Consider the following 14,962-nt stretch of genomic DNA (forward strand, 5'->3'; position numbering starts at 1 on the left):
TGCAGCACAATGCGACGCAGGGTGAGACGAACACGGCCAGCCCGGGAGCACAAAGCAGTCCAAACTGTGGCCCTCTGCCAATGCCACCTTCTCCTCTCAAGAACTCAATCCCCAGTGTCAGTCACCCACTTTTTTTCTATCTGCCAGACTGAGGAGCAATTGTGCCTACTCTAGGTTTTATTTTCAAAACCTACTCACTATGACTGAAGTCTCCTCTCTATTATACTAAGAATCAAAATGTCATCTCACAGCCTTATTAACTACACATGATAGTTGTGAATTTATTGCCATTTTAATGTTTATAGTTTTGATCTTCTTTCTCTTATATAATTCCCTTTGACATTTCATATAACCATGGCTTAGTGAGGAACTCCTTTAGTTTTACCTTGTCAGGGAAGCTCTTTATTAGCCCTTCAATTCTAAATGATAGTTTTGCTGGATAGAGCAATCTTGGATGTAGGTCCTTGCCATTTATGTCTTGGAATACTTCTTTCCAGGCCCTTCTATTCTGCAAAGTTTCTTTTGAGAAATGAGCTGACAGTCTTACGGGAACTCCTTTTTAGGTAACTGTCAGCAATAGACTCTAAAAAGCAAACTAAAAAAAAAACAAACAAACAAACAAAAAAAAACAAACAGAACAGGAACAGAGTCATAGATATGGAGATCATTTGGAGGCTTATCAGCTGGGAGGGGGAAGAGAAAGAATGGGGGAAAAAGTGCAGGGATTAAGAAGTACAAAACTGATAGGTACAAAATAGACAGGGGGAGGTTAAGAATAATATAGGAAATAGAGAAGCCAAAAACCTTATACTCATTACCGATGGACATGAACTAAGGCAGGGAGATTGCTGTAGGGAATGGGGGTACCAGCTGAAGGGGCAAAAGGGGAAAACTGGGGCAACTGTAATAGCATAATCAATAAAATATATTTTAAAAACCCACACATAAAATGCATACAATATTTTTAGTTATCCAGTGAATTACCTTTATTTAACTTTAAATAACATTTGGAAAAACAAAGAATGAACATCCTTTTCATTTGTTCTCCCACCCTTCATTACTTTGTTCACCAACATTTCAGAGAAAATGTTCTGATTTGAATAAGAATTGAAGACTAGAAGCTAAGGAAGAATCTAGTGTTTTGAGTGGTTTATAAACAATTTCTCTATTTAAAACTTAAAAGAGGAAAATTTGTTTAGATTGATTGCTAACATATCTCCCAAATCTATAAACATAATTGAATCCTGCAAAACAACAGAATAATTATTAGGCAAATTTCCTTTTGGCATAGCCTGCAGCCCACAAGGAAACACAGCCTATACTGCAAAAATGCTGAACTCAAAGAAAAATCCAATTTAATTTAGGAAAACACCTGTTGATGAGGAAAATAAAGTTAATCTTGCTTTATTTTTCAGAGTTAAAAGTATTTACTTAAATAAATATAAAAATTTCTAGTAGGATATAATTGCACATAGTCTTTGATTATTTAGGTAATTATTCTTTATAAAATGTTTCACTTTAAAATATAACCATGTTTTCTATATGTAATTGGCTTCAAAATATCTTCAGATAATAGCCTGCTTGGTGGTATAATTTTTTTTTGTAATTCACCTAAAGTTCCTGGCATTGATCATAGTTTTAGTTTTTCATGCCTCCATCAAAGCTAACTCATGATAAAAATAAATCTCTACTGCTGGCTGATACAAAAAGAGAATTTTTTATTACTCTGTAAGGATAAGAAGTTTACTTACATTCACAAGCTTTGGGGGAGATCCTTGAATTCTGCTTTTATGATATTTATCTCTCTAGAAAGTGTAAAAAAATAGGCTGTATTCATCTTGAAATGAATACAAATGTTTCTTTAAATGTATAAGCGATATATTCAGTCTCTTGAGAACTATGCTGAGAAACACAGTCCATTTACTGACTTTTGGTGTCGAAACAACTTCTTCCTGGAAATTAATAAAGGAATACTTTGTCTTCCCTTTTGTTCAGGGGATTTCTTTATTGTGGTTGTGGGACAATATTAATGGGTGATGTCCCCTTTGTAATCTCTCTCAAAGAGAGGCAGATTTCAGTCAATGAGGAACTTCAGAGAGATCACTGTAAACCGTCAGTGAAATCAATGTGAACATCCACAACTGCTCCTTTGTGAGCCTTGGTGATTGTCAATTGTCCTGCACACCAAGCCCTGGAAGGGTGCTGGCTGCAAGAGGCGAATTATGCAGTGATCTACAATTGGGTGAGAGAGAATAGGCTTTCTCTTTTCCTTTCTGTTTATACCATTCCCTATGAAATGTCACAACTGGTTTCGGATATAAAAAACTAATCAGAGAAAACTTATTTCTGATTAAAAAGAACAATTCTTAAAGTGAAGAAAAAAAACATTATAGAAGGTAAATTAGCTTCATTTTCATTTTGTTATTAGAGTCGAAAACTGGGAAAATTTAGATGACCTTTTAGTAGTTAGAAATCAAATAACAGAAACAGAGGATTCATTTGAAATCCAAGGCCTAGGTGTCTAAATCTTAATCTGTTCTTTGTAATATGCATAATGTGTTTTTATCAAATAATGACATTTACGCAGCGAACAACAGTCTTAGAAATGCCTGAAGAATATAATACCCCAAACCTTTGTCTTTTCTTTTCTTTCAATTAAACCACCCACGTTTATTACCAGGGTGTCTTCTGGTTCACCAATCATAGCATCCTCCATTTTGACCACAATACATTTCTTCAGTTCTTTCAAAACCTCGTTTCTGCCAGCTCTGCTCTTTAAATTCTTAGAGAGTATCATTATCATAATTATTCTAGCCTGTTCCTGTCAATTAGAATGATTCCTCCTCTCTTTTCTCTCTAGTTTGGACCCAGCTATTTATCCATTGAAAGATTCTATAGTGTTACCATCGGCAGCATTTGCATCATTATGCTCCTACCAAACAGGTCTACCAAACCCAGATCAGAGTCACTACCATGTGTGTCCTTTCACTCATTAACACAAGTATGACTTAAAACACATATGCACAAACACACGCACACAATGTTGCCACATTGTGGCAACATTCTGTTGCCACTCTGCTCAGTGGCAACATTCAAAATCATTGTTTCCTAACTCAACTACAGCCTCTCAGGTGTATGAATTATTTCCATCTGCACTTTGTACCTTCATTCACAGAAATTAATTGTGAACATTGTATTGGTGAAGAAGAGCCATCCATAAATACCTGTCTCTGAAACTAAAGCTCACATAGAGCCACATTGCCCATATTTTTTCATCCTTTGGAGAGTAAGTTATGCTTCAGTGCTTTAAATCCCTTCTTTGTCAGATGCTGGTCAATTAATCATCACATCCAATTTAAATAACTTCAAAGTCTTTCTCCCTACCCTGTCTTTTTCTAATCTAATAAATATGCTCATATTTATCCCATTCTGAACAAATTATTATCCTTGGATCTTCTTTTATCCCCGAGCTGTGTCTGATACCTTATTATCCAATTTTCACAAATTATTTATATTTACAAAACTCACTATTTCTGCTTCAACACCTACCATTCACTCATTAGTGCACTGGCATTTGTCATCCTTCTTAAAATCCCTCCTTTCACTGCGTTTAGCCTACTGTCAGTTAACAAAGTTGACATTCGCCTACAGCACATCTGTTGAGGTAACATTCAAGTTTCCTTGAACATCATCCTGAACATTCTTGTCATTGTTCTAACTTATTAAAATAATTTAGAAAATTGTTTGCCTCAGTTTATAACCCGAAGATTTGGGAGTATGATATAATATTTTAAAAATTAAATCTAAACAAGTACATATGATTATCTACTACAGACATGCCTTTAATAAAACAAAATTTCAAGATATGGTCATATCTATTAATAAAAATTTTTCAGTTTATGTAGAAGATGCTTAGTTTTCCTATTTTTAATATGTGACTAGTTTTTTAAAAAATCTACTGAACATTAATAGTTGTCCCTAAATAATCAGCTGCAGTTAAAAGACCAAGACATACAGTTACAGTATATACTGCTGAGTGGGAACAGAGATTGCCACCACTATGTATTTCTCTTTGGGATATTAATTATTTTAAACTGGTTATTGTTAAGAAATAAAAGAGGAGAAATCTATAAGCATTCCCCTTAAATCAGGAACAAGCTCAGGATGTAACTTTCACCCCCTTATTCAACATAGTACTGGAAGTCATAGCCATAGCAATCAAAGAAAAAGAAGAAATTAAAAAATAAACATCCAAATTGGAAAGGAAGAAGTAGAACTGTCTTTATTTGCAGATGGCATGATAATATACATAGAAAACCCTAAAATTTCCACCAAAAAACTTCTAGAACTAAAAAATGAATTCAGTATATTAGAAGGATACAAAATTAATACTCAGGAACCAATTCCATTTTTATATGCAAATAATGAACTATCAGAAAGAGAAATTAAGATAATAATCCAAGTTAAAATTGCTTCAAAAAGAATAGAATAACTAGGAACAAATCTAACCAAGGATGTAAAAGACCTATACTTGGAAAATTTTAAGACAGTGAAAAAAGAAATTAAACAATATACAAGCAAATGGAAGCACATACTGTGTTCACAGAGAGGAAAAATTAACATCACTAAAATGTCCATGCCACCCAAAGCAATCTATAGATTTAATGTAATTCCTATCAAGTTACCAATGACATATTTCACAGAAATAGAACAATTCAAAAATTTATATGAAACTACAAAAGACCCCACTTAAGTAACAGCGATCCTGAGAAAGAAGAACAAAGTTGGAGGAATCGTACTGCCTAATATCACACTATATTATAAGACCATAGTAATGAAAATAATATGGTACTGGCATAAAAACAGACACATAGACCAAAGGAACAAAATAGAAACTCCAAATATAAACCCACACTATTATAGTCAATTAATATTCTGCAGAAAAAAACAAACACATACAATGGGTGAAAGATAGCTTATTCAACAATGGTGTTGGAAATATTGGACAGATGTGTGCAGAATAATGAAACTAAACCACCTTCTTACATCACACACTATAATAAATTGAAAATGGATTAAAGACTTAAATGTTAAAGCCAAAACCATAAATTTCATAGAAGAAAACATAGGCAGGAAAATCTTGGACATTGCTTGCAGTGGTATTTTATCTGATATACCTTTTCAGACAAAGAAAACAAAAGAAAAAATAAACAAATTGGTATGGCTCAAACTAAAAAGTTTTTGCACATCAAAAGAAACCATCAACAAAATAAAAAGACGACCCACAGAATGGGAGCACATATTCACAGATACATTTGATAAGGTGATAATGTCCAAAATCTATAAAGAATTATTTATTTATTTATTTATTTATTTATTTATTTATTTTTAGATTTTATTTATTTTTAGATTTTATTTATTTATTTTTAGACAGAGGGGATGGGAGGGAGAAAAAGAGGGAGAAAAACATCAATGTGTGGTTGCCTCTTGTGCACGGCCAACCGGGGACCTGGCCCACAACCCAGGCACGTGCCCTGACTGGCAATGGAACCAAAGACCCTTTGGTGTGCAGGCTGGTGTGCAATCCACTGAGCTACAGCAGCCAGTGCTATAAAGAATTTTTAAAACTCAGTACCAGAAAGCAAACATTCCAATTAAAACATGGGCTTAGGACCTGAATAGACACTACCAAAAAGACATACAGATGGCCAATAGACATAAGGAAAGATGTTCAATGTTACTAATCATCAGAGAAATGCAAATTAAAATGACAATGAGATACCATCTCACACCTGTCAAAATGGCTGTCATCAATAAATCAACAAACAACAAGTGTTGGCAAGAATGAGGAGCAAGGGGAAAACTTTTGCACTTTTGTTTGAAGTGCAGATTGGTGTAGCCACTGTGGAAAACATTATGGAGACAACAAAAAATTTTAAATGGAACTGCCTTTTATCTCAGCAACCCCATTTATGAGAATACATCTGGAGAAACCCAAAGCACTAATTTGAAAGAACATAAGCCCCTCTGTGTTCATTGAACCATCATTTACAATCACCGAGATATGTAGGAGGCCCAAGTGTCCATCAATAGGTGAGTGGATAAACCAGCTATGGGCTATTTACACAGTGGAATGCTGCTCAGTCATAGAAAAGAAGAAAACTTCACCCTTTGCAACAGCATGGATGGACCTGGGAAACATTACACTAAGTGAAGTAAGCCAGTCAAAAAAAGGACAAATACAATGTGATTTCAAGCATATGTGGAATCTAATGAACAAATTGAACTAACAAGCAAAATAGGGAGGGGGTAGGTTGACAGGTATGGAGGTGGGATGGTTAGGGAGGGGGTGGAAGTATTGAGCAAAAAAGAAAAAGGACTCCTGAATATGGACAATAGTGTGATGGGGGAGCGGGGAGGGGGAGAGAAGTGTGAGGGAGATAAATATAATGAAAAAATAGGATTAAACCAAATGGCCCAGCTAACATTTGCTTACCAAACATTTGCTTTTCCATCTGCATGTGAATTGCCTCCCTGCCCTTTGAAACCACTACACCCTCCCCTTTCTCCTTGCTTTAGGATGTCCTGTAAGTCTCAACTGCCCAATTTGTTTTCAGACCTCATCTTATTATGGAACCACAATATTGTACATATGTAATTACATTGTATTATTCTCTCTTGTTAATATGTTTTATGTCATTTCAATTAATTGAACAGCCAGAAAAACTGAGTGTGGAAGGGGGACATTTCCTCCTCACTCACACTGTCATTCTGAGGAATAATCATTCTTCATCCATAGATCTGCTATCTATGCCTCTCACAGCTGTTGACTTTCAGAGGACTTCTTTGTAACTTTCTTTATTTTTTTTGAAGATTTTTTTTATTTACCCTTAGAAAGATGGGAAAAAAAGCAGGAAATAGGAGAGAAACTAGCCTTTCAAGTGCCCTTTACCTGGCACTTGGCCCACAACCCAGGCATGTTCCCTAAACTGGGAATTGAACTGGCAACCATTTGGTTCACAGGTGCTCAGTCCACTGAGCCACACCAACCAGGTGCTTTAAATTATTTTTGTTCATCACTTTTTGTCTATGTACTTACCTAACTCCAATATACACTTAAATCACATATGCACTTGGGTTTTCATTTTATTTTTTAATAAACCCTGAAATTTCCCTCTCAATGCCAACAGTTAGTCAAACTGAGGATTCTCATTAACTGTGCAAGTTTCCTGACTAATGGACCAGGGCACTATATTTCAACCCTCAGCCCATCGTTAGAGCACCATAGTAAGCATCTACAGTTTGGCACTGTCTCCCCTTCAACAATAACATTTCGTTTTCTGAGCTGGGTTTCCGTATAAGACAGAGGATCGATATATTCGAGCTTGTTTACCTCTTCACATAAATTTAAACAATGTAATCTTAGGGTTAGCTGTAAAACTGTCATTAATTGTAAAATTACTCTTAATATGATAAAATATGTAGAATCATATTCTGAAAAATGTCTTCCATGCCTCCAGTTAATTGTAAATAATAGATAAACATGAGATGCATAAGAAATATTTTTCAAGCAATTTCATAATTCAGAAATGTAATATGAAACTAACTCATCCTTAATATATGTGAAACAGCTCAAACATTGTACTGGCTAAACTAAATCAATAACCTCTGAAAATGAGTCAAACATTCATTAGTACAAAAAAGCTCTTAACGGTAATGTGTTTATGCAATAATTTTAGGCTTTTGAAATAATGTGATTCATAATTATCTATAGCCCCATAGAATCGAATCGCCCAATTAACAAAATGTCTTCATGCATCTAAATAACAAATTCACGTCTTCTCTTCATAATCAGTAGGTTAAGAGTCTGCTGTCTTCCTTAGCTCAACTACAGTCTCCTGTCTTTTTTGCCCTACCCCCAACACATACATATAAAAAGGGGAAAATTGTCTTTGCAGCAGCACTCAGTTGCACATGCAGGGTCAAAATTATGTTTAATTTTGTCTGGAGGTTGTGTCAGTCACATTGCAGCACAAGTGGAAAGATGCAAGCTGTATTTACCATAGATGTCTATTACTTGTTTCCTACCGATTTCTTTTGTCCCCAGAACACACACTGGGGAGTTTCCTCACCTTTTTTCCCTAGGAGTAATGGCCAACTGTTGGGTGCATCTCTCTCTCTCAAACTTGACTTCTTTTTAATTTTCTCTAAAGCTTTTGTGGCTCAGGTAGCTGTTTTTTTAGTAAATTAATGAGTTTTTGATGTGTCTAAATATGATTTGAATAATTTAGCAAAAATAGCAAGTGTCCTTATTATGCAATTGCTTGAATTTTTGAGAAAATTGTAAGTCACAGAATTATTTTTTTCCCTGTCAAATAAGAAATACCTCAGAATAGTGAGCATAGAAGATACACACCCAGTCTTAACTTTAGTTGCTGGTGGGAATTCATCCAAGTGTTTTAAGGTCAGTAGTAAAATGAAATAAAACAACATTCCTTGTAGAGTCCATAAGGATTTAGAATTTTGTATAATGTTATTAATGTTTTAAATGCAATTGTTTCTGCTCTAATATTTTGATATACAAATGTATGGTTTATAGCCCCAAATTAGAAAATTAATTTCAAAGATAATGAGCTAATTGATTCACACAAATAGCAGATATATCTAAAATTTCTTAAGAAATAAAACTTTTTAAAATAATAAACTTTGTAATTTCTTAAAGATGATAATTGCCTATGGATAGACTATTATTGTTTTTACTAAAAAATGTTAAAGAATTATAAGCTATTACAAAGAAAAGAAAATCAACTTTGAATAACTGATTCTCTTTGGCCTAAAACAATTTGGGATGGCATAAGACTGAGTTTAATAGAAGCTAACAATTCCTAGTAAATATTTTTAAAGAAAGCTTACATTTCAAAATTACCTAGGGAACTCAAGTTTATTTGCAAACGTGTTTGACCCTTATTTCAATGTTGTATGCTATGGACTTGGAAAATTTAACATGGGCAAAATATTTGTACCTGTCCTAATATTAATTAACAAGTAATGTTGGTAAATCTAGAATAAAACTTTGCTTTATTTACTCAACAAACTATGTGAATGTACCATGGTTCTCATAATTTTGTAAGACTTGTAAGTTAGAAAAAATAAAACACTATTTTCTTGATTTTCAAGATAGACCTACATTCAGTATTTCTCTGTCCCATTCCATCTTTCACAAGTCAGTATCACAGAGACTGAAGTCTACTCCTGCTCTCATCATTAGGTTATGGTGTGTGTGTGTGTGTGTGTGCGTATGCAAGATATTTTTTTCCCTGAAAGAGTCCAGTAGATTTTGTTTTACTTTTTTTGAAGCCACATTCCTTTTGCTGAATTACCAAACTATGACTTTGTTTTTCTTATGTAAATCTAATTTTGTTTAAATCCATTTTAATCTCTATGTATCAAATTTATTAATATTAGTGAAAAAAAGATAAAGTGTCATGCCCTCTTTGAAAGCTAATCACCTTTATCACTCTAATAAATTTAGGAATGGAAGTATTTATTTATAAATATCATGCTTTGTGGTTTGGAAAATATTTGATTTAGGAAGTGTATAGGTCCTAAATATACGCTGATAAGAATAATTTCCCCTTGCCATTTTGAAGCCACATTTAAAGCATAGAGATATATATTTTTATAAGTGTTCATTCATCCACAAGCATTAATAATCTATTATTCTGCAAATAAGATAAGAGGATCAAAGGTACATAAGAAATGAGTCCTGCTCCTTATGTTCCTTAAGAGGGAACTTAAAATGACGATAGAATCCAAAGCATGCTGATTTTCTAATGTTCAAAAATATCTGTTTGTCACTGTGAACACAGGTATAAACGATGATGGGAAGTGACTCTTTGAACAAGCAGAATTTACTTGCAAATTTCACAAAACAGTAGCAAATAAGAACAAATTGACCTTTTGTTTCATTAAGTATTAGGACCCTATCTGACATGTTCAGATGGAAAATCAATCAATATTTTAACACACAAAGTTAGAGGAAATAAGCTTGCTTATAAAGTTGGGCAAGAGAGTTACCCAGTTACAGATTTAAGAAACTATATACTAATCAGTTACAGACTCTCAGTGTCTTATTAGTAATATTTTATTTATTAGGTCTATCAAGTCTATATATATGAGAAATGTATATATAACATTAAATAAAAATGGGGTTGGGGTCACTTTGAATTATACACTGTTTTAAAATAATCTCTATTGTGAGCAATTAATCTTATTCCCATGAAACTGGGCTAAATGGACAAATATTTCAAGACTGAATTAATAGAGGAGATTTGTTTGATGGAGTGTTCCGTTTTCCCTGATACATGAGCTATTTTGAGCTAGTAGGTCATGAAGTAGTAATCTATCCTGTGCTTCAACAGATGGCACGGTTGAAGAAAGGCCAAGCTTTTTTTGGTAAATGGCACACAATTGGATTTACACAAGCACAAAAGCCATAGAAATACACGCAATGGCTTCTCTTTTATTATTATTATTTCTCCGCATTATTATTTTTCTTTCAGAAGTAACTGGCCTTAAACCTATTATTTTAGACCACTATAAATTCAGTTTCTTAAGATCTGAACTCACTCCCCATCCCCCGCTTTCTAAATTAGATACACCAGGTAATTATCTTCGCTCTGCAAGATTCTAAATACATGTTTGGGAAAAACAAACAAACAAATGTATAAAAGGTGGTGAGGGACAAGAGGGTAGTAGCTTCCAGTATCAGTCAATAAATGTGGGATGCTCTTATATCTCATGCAGTTCTGTCAGAGACTCAGAACATTCCATGAAATCAGTGAAGTCCTGTCTTATTAAGTTGTATGATGCTATGTTTCTCCAATTTTAAAATAAAGAAAATCACTTTTGGAAGTTACAGTTTTTATATTCTTGGGCCTTTGGAATCATGGGCCACATTTCTATAAATAGCAGAGTCAACAAACGGATTGTATTGGAACTAGTTTGTCAGGGGAAAGCACGTTTCCTAACCTAAGCAAATACATTCTGACATGGGAGCCTGCTTCACTTTTGGCACTGGAAGGCAAAGTGAATTGCCTTGCAAAATGAATTGCCTTCTAAAATGATAGCATGAATTATTAGTAATCACAGCACAGCAACAATATTACATTACAGATACATTCATAGATAGGTGTTATGCTGAGCAAAAAGAACTGTGGTCACTGGTGTACAACTAATGCAGAGTCCTGAAAAGCAAATGAAATAGTTGCTCCAATTCCATAAATGATTTTGGTGAAGAATTTGCCTTCTACAAGCAGTAGTCTGAATTCCCTTTCCCATTCTATTGGACACTCTGAAAGCAACAAAAAAGACAAAGTGTTCCTTTCTCATTTTCTGAAATGATGGAGAAGCGATCTCTGATTTCCTTATTTAAAAAAAAGTCAGTTGGCTCATAGCATACCTTACTTACACATGTAATTTAATGAACTAAGAAACAGTGCTATTGCAAACATCTCTGTTTACATGCTAGCACTAAAAATGCATTCGTTATCCTGCAGCTATTAGAATTTTTTAAATATCCCACCTTTTGCCAAAAAAGTGTTATATTAAGCCATTTTGCCACATCTTGGTGCTGAATAATGTTTTTTTTTCCCTTTCCCTTCTGTAGATTAGCTAAAATGGAGATATTTAAATGAAGCTTAATAAGTGGAGGTACAACATGAAAAGAAATGAAATTTTAGTGTCAGTTATTGTCCAGTAATATTGTAGTTGGGAAGAGGGAGTAAATTAAATTGAGTCATTTAAAAAATCATGTATTTACCTTAAGATAGGTATGGAATGGGGCAATATAACAACATAGTATTATGTGCCTTCAATCTCAGGAAAAAGAACTATATGGATGTCAGAAAAATGTCACAGAAAGTGGGGTGGAGAGACACTGATCATCTCTGATCAAATACCCACCGTGCAACTAGATGCATTTGTCTTAAAGTTCTGCCATTCTGGCTTTGCGTTTTGGATCTGCTCAGAGCAGTGCCCTCCTAGGCCAGTTGCTTTCTAATCCTCAAATTCTTTTTCTTTGTTAATTTAATCATCTTTGAATTTTTTCCCATTCTTTATTTGTAAAATGGCGATTTAAACAAATGACCTACCAGATATAATTGCTTTGAGGATTATGTAAAATGTTTTATACAATAGAGAGCCACTAACAGCCAATGCTTTCTGTAAGTTCACAATGTATCAAAACTTTTAAAAGTTTTGACTGCATTTTAACTGCATTAACATATTTAATATTCATGACATGGCAATGAGGTAGGCACTGTCATTTAAATTTTATAAGTGGGAAAATCAAGAAGCTATAAGGTTAATAACTTTGTCAAGTTCTCACAGCTGGCCAGAGCTGGAATTAGAATTGATACAGTCTGATTCTAGAGATTGAACACGTCAATAATTTGTGGTCAAACATGATTACTCTGTCCTCTTAAATCACTATTTTATCCCTGGCCTACTTTATACATCTTTATAATTATATTCTGATAAAATTATCTGACATTAAGTATCTATACACTTAATGGAAAAAACCTTAGACAAATACCCTGTATAGTTTTCAAAATTCTATGTAATTTGCATAAAGCAAAATATTTTGAGATATTTTTATAAATATATAATAAACATTTATTTGAGCTTCATTAGAGGGATTTAATCTAGTTTAGGGAATGGCAAACCATCTCCAATAGGCCAGGTCACTCCTGTAGCTTGTTTTTATGTTGCTTGTGAACTAATAATGGGTTTTACATTTCTAAATGCTTGAACAAAATCAGAAGACAAATATTTGGTGACACATTAAAATTACATCAATTTCAAGTTGCTGTGTCTATAAAGTTTTAAATTGTATCAACACAAATTTTTTGAAATGTGTTTTTTCTCTTGTTTTATATATAATATCTATTTAATATATGTATATAATATCTATATAATATCCTAGAGTTTGCATCTTCATACATAAAACCTGAAATACTCAGTATTTGACACATAACAGAAAAATGTTTCTGATCACTTGACTCTAGTTCCACAGTCTCATTTTAGGTATGAAAATGGGGACTCACCAGAATTAAGAGCCTTGCCTAGGATCACAGAGCTGGTTAGAGGAGAACCGAAACCAGAATTAAGGACTTCTGACCACACATTCATTGTTTTGGCCCCAAATATGATTATAAAAACTCTGAACTCTGTAGTACCATGAGGCTGTGCTGTGAGGAACTAAGGAGCTCTCAACAGCTCTTAATTTTCCTTTTAAAAATAAGCTGAGTATTTACAACATGGAGTTACACAGACACAGAAACAACTCAGGGAACACTATTCTTGTACAATGTCCAAAATGAATATTTGAATTGCAGCAGGTCTAAAATAAAATGGAAAGTAATCGCAATTTACTTAGAAGATTAAGTTCAATTACACTTTGTGTAAGGGATTAGAGACAGGGATGGTGAGCTGAATAATGTGGATAAAATGGTTATATGAAGAAAACATGAATTTTTTGTTATTATGCTGTCTACACAAAGATTAGACTGAATTGTAACTGTGGCCAAGGGTTTTTGAAATACCCAGATCACAAAGTTGCCTACAAGCAAAGGTAACATAAAAGCTTCCTAAAAGGAGTGCAACCTTTGAATAAGTACTGAGTAAGAATTGCCCGATTCTCATTCTTGTGTTGTTATTAATAAAATTGATTTTTCTTTGCCAGAAATCTTTGCACTTGGGTGGAAATAAAAGTTAAGTCTTTTTTCACTAGTAATGAGTAAGATTGTTGCCCTCTCATTCAGAAATATATTTATTAAGGCAAAGAGTTTAAGCATTTTGATTTAAAGTTTATATTTGTACACTTTTTTACAAACATTTTAAAACTCTTTTCCATACTATTGTTTATGTTTCCAATTGATTTTTACCAATAAATATTTTGCTAGATTTTGCATATGCTCTTCAGGTTTGAGGGAAAATGTATATATATTATGATATTACACATTTCATACCCTTCTTATATCAGTTGTTTCTAAAATCAAGTTTATATTCAATTTTCAATAAATCTGCCCTGAGGGTAGAATACCAGTAAAATGCAACCGTAGGCTTAGTTTTTAAGTCTATAAAAATGGAGCCATCAAAAACAGACAAATTATGAATTCCAAATATATCCATCCTTAAACCCTCATTAAGCTCCATATTTATATGTCCAGCAACCCATCTAGAACATATCAACAGGTACCTCAAAGTTAACACGTTCAAACTCTGACTGTAACCTAAAACCTGCCTCCTCTAGCCTTTCCTTCTTATTAAAATACACCACCAAGATGACTGATAAAGAAAACACACAAACAACTGTTTTTCCTCTCCTTCACTTCCAGTGCTGCTCCCACACAGAGTTCTTTGGACACTAAAAATTCACCATCCAGCTCTCCTTCTGTCCACTACTACCACCACTGTCCGAGACACATAATGTCTCTCCCAAACTCTGCAGCATGAGCTCCTTGCCTTCCACTTTCCACCCCCTATAATTGACTTCCACTAAGTAAACCCAACTCACTGTGTAAATGTACTGTTCGGATCATATCACTTGGCTGCTTAAAGCTTTCTGTTATTCTTGAACTAAACTCAGAATTTCATGCTATGCCTTATAAGACTTGATATGGTTTCTCTCTGCCTGTCCAACTTCATCTCTGCTTATTGTCAAATATTAGCTATTCTTGCCTTTTTTCCCAGTCCTTAAACAGCCCATGTGCAATTGTAATTCAGGATATTTTGTACTTGATGATTTATTTGCTAGAATCCCTCTTGCTCCTAATCTTCAAATAATTGTCCCTAATCCTTTTTCACTCAGTTCATGCATCATCTCCCCAGAGAGGACTCCAATGACAACTATATATATATATATATCCCATCCCATTCCCATTCCATCCCTATCCCATTT

Source organism: Phyllostomus hastatus, unplaced genomic scaffold (genome assembly GCF_019186645.2).
Source record: "Phyllostomus hastatus isolate PE091 unplaced genomic scaffold, TTU_PhHast_1.1 phas_contig_29, whole genome shotgun sequence".
NCBI lineage: Eukaryota > Metazoa > Chordata > Mammalia > Chiroptera > Phyllostomidae > Phyllostomus > Phyllostomus hastatus.